General features: G+C 48.4%; 1 long non-coding RNA gene across 1 annotated transcript; it reads left to right on the forward strand.

The window, feature by feature from the left end:
• The first annotated feature begins 1,127 nt into the window (after window positions 1-1,127).
• On the forward strand, window positions 1,128-5,190 carry LOC103167258. The gene is made up of 2 exons (XR_485095.3): window positions 1,128-1,489; window positions 1,660-5,190. It is a non-coding gene; the product is annotated as an uncharacterized LOC103167258 (long non-coding RNA).
• Window positions 5,191-8,085: the final 2,895 nt, after the last annotated feature.

The raw sequence follows: 8,085 nt of genomic DNA on the forward strand, positions 1-8,085 counted from the left end.
CCTCTCTCCTTTGTTCCCACTCCCGCTCTGGAAACCGTTGGGGCCGTTGGCCCCCTGGGCCCCCTCCCCCACTTCCTGGCCCCTCCATTGGGCGCGCGGGTGGGCGGGCGCGCGGGCGGGCGCGCACTAAGGCACTGACGTCAACGATCGGCTCACGCGGCCGCCCCAGCTGCCGCCACCGCCCTTCCCCAATCACGCGCCGCTGAGGTCGCCGGGAGCGCGCGCGCCCCCACCTCCCTCCCCCCGCCGAGTGACAGGGCTCTTTTTCTTCCTCTGCAAGTTATGCGGTCGCTCTGCAGAGATTCTTCCGCCAGCCTGCCCGCCTCCGTCCCCGGCCTTCTTTCACTTCTTTGTTCTCCCTCGTGAGTCGTTCATTCATTCATTCACTTATTCATTCAGTAGTATTTATTGAGCGCTTCCTATGTGCAGAGCACTGTACTAAGCGCCTGGAATGTACAGGGAAGCAGCGTGGCTCAGAGGAAAGAGCACGGGCTTGGGAGTCAGAGGTCATGGGTTCGAATCCCGGATCCGCCACTTGTCAGCTGTGTGACTGTGGGCAAGTCACTTAACTTCTCTGTGCCTGTTACCTCATCTGTAAAATGGAGATTAAGACTATGAGCCTCATGTGGGGCAACCTGATTACCCTGTATATCTCTGTGCTTAGAACAGTGGTCTGCACATAGTAAGCGTTTAACAAATACCAACATTATTATTATTACAATTCGGCAACAGAGACAATCCCTGCCGTACTGGGTCCCTTCCGCCGTCCTCCGTATTAAACACCAAGACCCCTGAAACTTCCCCAAATACTCCCCCTCGCTTAGGCGTACTCGAAAATGTTTTTCCTTCTCCGAGGAAGTGAAAATATCTTGGAAACCGTTCCTACTTCCAGCCCCCATGCCTGGGTGGGAAAAGCGCGGGGTTCCTATGGGAAGACCCTTATCGAGAGGGGAAGAATAGCCTGACAGAGATGGGCCTCCCACCACCCTCCTTAGATTGAAAGAGGGGAAAGGTCGGCGAGGGACTACTTTTCTTCGCTGACTGCGGAGGAATCGTCCCGATGTGAGTCTTCGCGGTGCTGCGTCATAAAGGTATATAAGCACGCGGATTCGGCGCTTCAAAATAGGTGGTAGGGGGGTTAGGATGTTAGTGAGGTGTTAGAGAGGGAGGAGATGGGAGGGAAGGGGCTTTGGATAGAAGGGTGGTGGGGGGAAGGAGGAAGGGAAGAAGGGTGGTTGGGGTTATGAGATGGAGAGAAAGCCTGGTGAAAGATCTGTGGGAGGTTGGGTTAGGGAGAGGGGAAAAAAGGGTTTAGTATGGGTGGTCTCTATTTTTTGAGGGAAGGTAAAACTGCGTTGTAAATCTCCGCAGCAGGACAAGTAGGAACAACAGGTCCGAGGCTCAACCTACCTGGCAGAGACCAAAAGAGACCATGACCCCGTGAAAAGCCACTTCTCAGATGTGGACAGAGGAAGACTCGAGGGTCCTGGTTTGTGGGGGGTGGAGAAGGGGGCGTCGTAATGAGTGGGGTTGTGGGTGAGCCTAGACAAGGGGCGAGAAGTGGCGCCAGGTTGAGGGGCAGGAGGCGAGGTTGCCAGGTGGGTGGAGGGAGGGGAGAACCGTGATCCCGCCATACCAGCAGTTACTTTTTTTTCCTAGGCAAAGAGGGTTGAGGACCGTCCTGGGATGAGGCTGTGAAAGCCCCAGGAGGTACTGAACACAGCTGTGGTACTGCTTCTGCAGGGTGGTATGTAACGCTTCCTCGATGCCTGGTCCCTGCGAGCAGGGAGGGGCTCCTGAGGCGTCGTCTGTTGTGGCCCAGAAGGCTGGGCGAGAGGCTGCGATCCCTGACTGAAGGGTGGTCGAGGGAGAGATTCGTGAGGCAGGACTGAGTACCTGTGTGGTAGTTGGTAATGAACTCCTCGGGTAGCATGTTGGGGGTGGAAAGGGTTCTGTCTGTGTGTGAAATTCAACCAAGTTTTATTTTTCCAGGTGGCAGTATTTCCTCTCCTTCTGGAGTCTTTCCTCTAGGTTGGAAGGGACCAGATGTGCTCACTCTACTCGTCCTGCTCCTCCTTCCTTTATCTCGGGAGGTTATCAGGCAATGAGTTCAATTTTTAATTTCCTTCTGGTTGAGGCGTAAGTAAATGGGGGAGGTGGTGTTCTCCGGTGGGTGACTATGCTGCCCGTTGCGTACCCATCAAAAGAGATTTTTCTGCCCTGAATGTCTGGGTGGGGTAGGTTCGGAAAACCGCCACCACGTGCCAAACCCCCCGGTATCCTAGAATATCTCTGGCTGGAAAAGCTGTATGTTGCCATCATTTAAAGAACGGGTGGAGTTCGGTTTTAATGGGCTTTAAGTCCAGAGGTCGGTCACTAGCTGAACTCACGGGGGCCGGGGTGGTAAAACGAAGCTATTTCTAGACTTTTTTCCAGGTGAGTTTGCCATAGAGTAAAAAGATAGCGTTCATCGTGGCGATCAGAAGGCACCATAAGAAATGAAGCTGTTTGGCAGTGTGTAACGTTAAAGCAGTGCAGGAGAGGAGATTCCCAGAACCCCGTACCCGAGAGCTTGAAACCCCTGTCTCCAGAGCCCGCATAAATTGATGCCTGCAGAATTTAAGTTTCCAGAGCCGTTATAAGGAAGTCCTCCACTTAATGTTTCCAGAGCCTTGTCCCGGTGTCGAGGCTGCTGTCCCAATGTTTTCAGAGGAGCTGTTTCGATTGGGCTGCCTCTGCGTGGGCCAGAGAGAGCACGTCCGTCAGTCCCTACCTACCATCATTAGATGTGCGGCTCTTTGAAAATTTAATCCGTCATCCGCTCTGGCTGTTCCGAGCCTGGCTTCCACGAATTGTGGGAGCCCCTCCCTCTTCTTGTCTACCAAGAAGCAATGGGGGGGTGGTGGTTGCCTGTTGTTGCTGCTTCCAAATTTGGCCTCCCTATTTGCATATATTTTTCCTCTATTGTGCCATGAAGCTCTGCTCCGAGAAGATCGAGCTGTTTAGAAAAAAAACGCTATAGCATTGATGCCACAGACTCTCAATAATGCTCTGCAGTGCTCTCGATGGACCCAGCTTCAGTTACAAAGATTTCCTTGTATGCCGCTTTGCTGAGGTGAAGTTAGTGTCCCGGAAGACCGAGAGGAACTGAAGTGGGAGCTCTTCAGAATGCTAGCCGCTGTGCTCGGGTAGATGATCTGTGCTTTGATGTCTTGAAGTTTGAATACTAAGAAAATGTAACATGTTTGTGCTACTCTAGGTGTGCAAACTCCCTAAGTAGTCCTGAGGAGCTTTGGGGGAATTTCCTCCCCACCCTCTCCAAACCTCACACCCCCAGAGTCTGATTATGTATGGATACTGCAGGTTTTAAGGAGCCCTCTTTATTCATGCAGTGTCTTAGCCTGGACCTTGGAGTTTTCCGGGCATGCTAACTTAGAAGCAATAAGGATCCAGATTCCTTTTCTGCATTAATATCTGTGGGACCCGCAGGACCAAAAGGAGAGAAGGGAGATGAGCAAATGGAAAATGCGAAATGTAATGGAAGGAATTGGGTGTCTTTTTTGATGGGAATGGGGAAAAGGAACAGTCTTTAATTTGAAGGGAAAGTAGTGGAAGTGGTCTTGGTGGCAAAAATCTGAAAGAGACCCCAAAGCACTAAAGGTTCCTTGGAAGAAAAAGCCGCCTCGAGATAACTGAATTGCTTCTGTTTTTCAGAAGGTTATTTGGAAGTTCCTTGACTAGTTTTCAGGGAACTCCTGAACCAGTAAAGAACTTTAATGCCGGGGGCTACATTTGCCTTTTGACATCAGACTTTCCAGAACATAGAAGGCAGAGTCTTTGGCCCTAGTCTCTAATGCTTGGCAAGAAGGTGAGCTAAGTCTTTGAACCGGACTGTTCCATGAAGCTGACATTTAAATGTTTAGAAAGTTAAGAAGGAAAATAACTTCACCCTCAGGTGTTTAATGTACTCATTTAGAGGGAATTTAAGTTACTCTGTTACTGTTGAACTAGCATCACTGTAATTAGGAGGTATTGAGCCTTAATTTGTGGGGTGGTTTTATCACGAAAAGAAACCAGTCAAAATTTTAGTTTGCAAATGTCAGTTTTTTAACTTTGCAAAAAAAAATGACTGCAGTGGTAGGCAGTCCAGAGCTCAAAAACTTACCAAGAGTTTAACAATATTTATTTGCAAAGATTGTCTTTGGAGTACCTAAAAGTAACTAGGTAGAAATGTGGTAAATTGGTGCATAAACAGTGTCTATAATTGGGAGAATAATTGACACTAGTATATTTGTCAGTCAACGTTGGTACAGCAAAAGCTATACTGGCTGCAGCTTGCAGTTACAAAGGTTTCTGGAACTCCAGGAGTAAGAAATATCAATATTTTCTATTCAGCATGTTGGGCCGGAAGAGTGGGATCACTGAGTCTGAAAATAAGTTCTAGTTTGCAAAAGTAAGTTGGGTGCAAAAGGGAAAATTTCCCTAACTTCTCACTCTTTTTGCTCAAGAGAATGGCTTGTAAATTAAGGCAAGGTCTTTATTGAAAGAAATCCTGCAATATGAGCCTTTACTAGCCCTAAACCATGTAACTGTGGCTGTCAGTCTTCATTTCATTTTTGATCACAATTCTTACCATTTTGAAGAATGTGGCAGAGTCAAATGCTTGTGTCAAGTCCTTCCTAGTATAAATATCAGCAGAAGGAATGTCTTTTAAAGTAAGTTTTATTTAACATGTGAAATATAGTGGCTTTAGCAACTCCAATCAAAATGATTTGAGTATAATTCCCATCTTTTACTCTCTGGTGCAAGTAAAGTAGCTACTATTATCATGGGGAAATGAATAACTGATTTTTTTCATCCTTGGTTTCACAATGATTGCACAAGTCTTATGTTCTCCTAACTGGTGTCTTTAAGCAGAGGTTTGGTATGGGCATGATGCAAGCAAAACTAAAATAGAAATCCATGTGCATTAATGATTGTATCCTTGAAATGTCAAATGTTTCAAACGGGAAAATAAAGAGGTCACTTGGGAAAATGCGGACAATAATGTAAATGTCAAACTAGGGAAATGGAAATACGTTATTTCACTGTAACTTGTTCAGAAGTAGCATTATAATTACATTGTAACTGAATTACTAATCCTTTTTTTCCTCCCTCTGCAGCAGAAATAAAAAGTTTCCTTTAAAAGTAGCAGATGGTTGTTATGTTACCTCATGACATTTATGTGGCTCTTTAAAAATCATAACTTGCTGGGGAAGGCTTGGTATCTGTACACTGACTTTTGTGTTTGGTAAATTGCAAGCCAAAATGGGTATTTCCTAAAGTAACTATGCCGTCAAGATGTATAGAAACTGAAATAAACCGAGTTCGATGTGTGAATTGTGGGGGAAGGAGAGAGTTGTTGCTTCCTCTTTCAATAGTTGGTCCTGGTTGCCTAATTCCTCATGAATGTTACTTAAATTTTCTTTTGCCTAACTTGAGTACTTGGCTCCCAAAGAAGCCCCCCAGTTTTAAGCAGCTTTTTATTTTTAATTTTCCTCTGCAAACAAGGTTGTCTCAGGCTAGCACTCAACAGAAGGAGAGCCAGTATCACAGTGTGAAATGAATGTCTCGGGTGAAGAAACGAAATACTGATTTTTCTTCTAGTCCTAATGGTTAACTGGCTCTTTAGATCTGAGGAGCCAGAAGGTCACATTTCAGTGCAACAGTTTCTACATAATATATTGGGAGTGTTTTAACTTGTTTTCAGGTTTGTCCTTTATCAGTGAAGTTTTTCCTCTCCTGGCGTTGAGGTGTGGGCTATTCAAAAAGGAGCAGTTTGTACTCTCTGAATGTGGTGTTCTGTGATATTTTTTGTGCCTAATGTGGGTTCTGGAACTGATATTTTAAGTGTTTTTGGTGATTGGGGGAAGAAAAATCAGGCATGCCTGCCTAATTCTGATCTGCAGGGACAACTGCCCTCTCCCCCACCTCCACCCCACCACAGGTGTGAAATCAAACTTACTGTGCGCTTCACTGTTCCAACTTTATGCCGGGGGAAGGGTTTTCCATGCTCAATCCGAAGGGTGAATAAGGTTTGCTTGCAGACACATAGCAAACCAGAGGCTGGAGCAAAAGAGGGCAAAGGTGGAAAACATCTAACTGGCTCTGGTCTGACCCCCTCCCCATCCTTTTCTTTCTATCTGCTACTATCTTGCCATGCCCTCAAAGCTTGCTGGCTGTGGTATCTTGGACCTTGGAAAGGGGTTTTATGTTCCATCAACATGGGGTTGTGTGAAATGTCTCTGTTTCTGTCTGACACTCATTACCTCCCTTTCTGATTTTTCCTTTCCTGTGATATCACTCCCAAGGTGGCCTGGCCGGGGTCGGTGTATGTATGTGAGGGAAATGTGTTTGCTCCCTCGGGGTAAGGTTTCCACTCTGATTTAGTATTTTGCAAAGCAGAAATGCCCATTTGCCAAGGCTGTGACCCTCTTTGTGCTGGAGCCCAAAATAGGGGCCTTAAACCTGACCCGGTGTGGTACTTAGGGAATGGGGAAGGTGAAAATGCGTCTTACCTCTGAATCTTTGTTGCTGGCTGGTGAGGGAGAAGGGGTAACATGAGTGGATGGGGTGGGGATTGGCATAATTTTGTCACTGTCAATCTCCCCTCCCCTGGGGGTCACAGGTACGTGTTCTGGAATGAGAACACCAGGGAGAGGCCCTACTCCGACAACTCCGCCGTTGGCAAGGCTGCCAGGGCAGCCTTGACTGTGAGCCCGTCATTGGGCAGGGATTGTCTCTGTTGCCGAATTGTACATTCCAAGTGCTTAGTACGGTGCTCTGCACATAGGGCTCATTAAATACTATTGAATGAATGAACAGGCTGCCGTTGTGCACAAACCAGTAAGAGCAGCCTCACCCCTCTGAGTTTCTCGTGCCCCTCCCCGGGCACCAAGGGGCGTGAAGCAGCGGGGAAATGGTAGCCTAGGTGCGGTTTCGGGGCACTTGGCGCCTTTTCCAGGGGAGGGCTCGATGTCTAACAGAAACTGCCGTACTCGTGCTGTTGCCTTTGAATACAAAGAACGTACCAAACTCGTGCACCCTAGGGGTACCCGACCCCGTTACTGCCCAATCCGAAGGCTCTGGAGACCCCTCCCAGTTGTCATGGCCCAGCAGTGCCTACAGTCTGGTCAATAGCCTGGCACCGATGATGGGTGTCTCAGGTTGAGGGTTAAGTGCAATGGAAAATGGGAAACAAGCTCTGGGTGCTGATTGATTCCAGAAAGGATGTCGGTGAGAGGGGTCTGTTGGGGCTCTGCACAGACTTCTCAAGCAGAGGAGGGGGTGGGGGTTTTGAAGTGCCCTGAGTGACATTGTTGAGGCGATTGATTGCCTGTAACCGGGAGAGGTGGTAATCTCGCTGTGGCAGCTTTTGGAGCATGTGCGTCTCTAAGTCCCCTTAGGGGCCTCTAATGGTACCATGTACAGTGAGGGACCAGTGACGTAAGCCTCATCCATCCTGTTCCTCCCCCAACTTCTCTGCTGCTTTCCATACCCACGCCAACACAGTGGGCTTGGAGTTGGGCGTGTCTGTCTATCACTTGCTCTCCACTGGCTTCTGGAGCCCCTGTGTCCATCACAGAATCATGGTACATGGTTTCATTGTCATAGATGGTCTCAACTCCTCTGTGGGGTTTATCACCTGTGATTGATCACTGGGGGCGGTTCTCTGTGTAATTACGTTTGCCTGTATCACCCGGCCTGCCTGTAGCTCCCAGGATCCTTGCCCTCTGGACCAGACCACTGGTCTTGGTGGCTTGGGGTCCAAGTCTTCCCCTCCCCCTCAGGCAATCCTTGCCACGACTCCCGGTCACTTGGAGCTTTGTGAACTCGGTGTATTCTTCCCACTTTAAGATCCCCTTCCTTCTCCTCTGCCTCCCTCTTGCCCCTTATCCCCTTATAGTCTCTGCCCGGCTTTAGCAAATATCTCAGGCTCAGCCTGAAACACTGCTTGTCACAGTTGAGGTCCCCGGCTCGGGACTCTGGCAGGATGCAGCCGTGGACCCGCGTTGGCCACTTGGTTTGCAGCACGCCAGCCTGCGG

The sequence above is a fragment of the Ornithorhynchus anatinus genome, chromosome 3, assembly GCF_004115215.2.
Source record: "Ornithorhynchus anatinus isolate Pmale09 chromosome 3, mOrnAna1.pri.v4, whole genome shotgun sequence".
NCBI lineage: Eukaryota > Metazoa > Chordata > Mammalia > Monotremata > Ornithorhynchidae > Ornithorhynchus > Ornithorhynchus anatinus.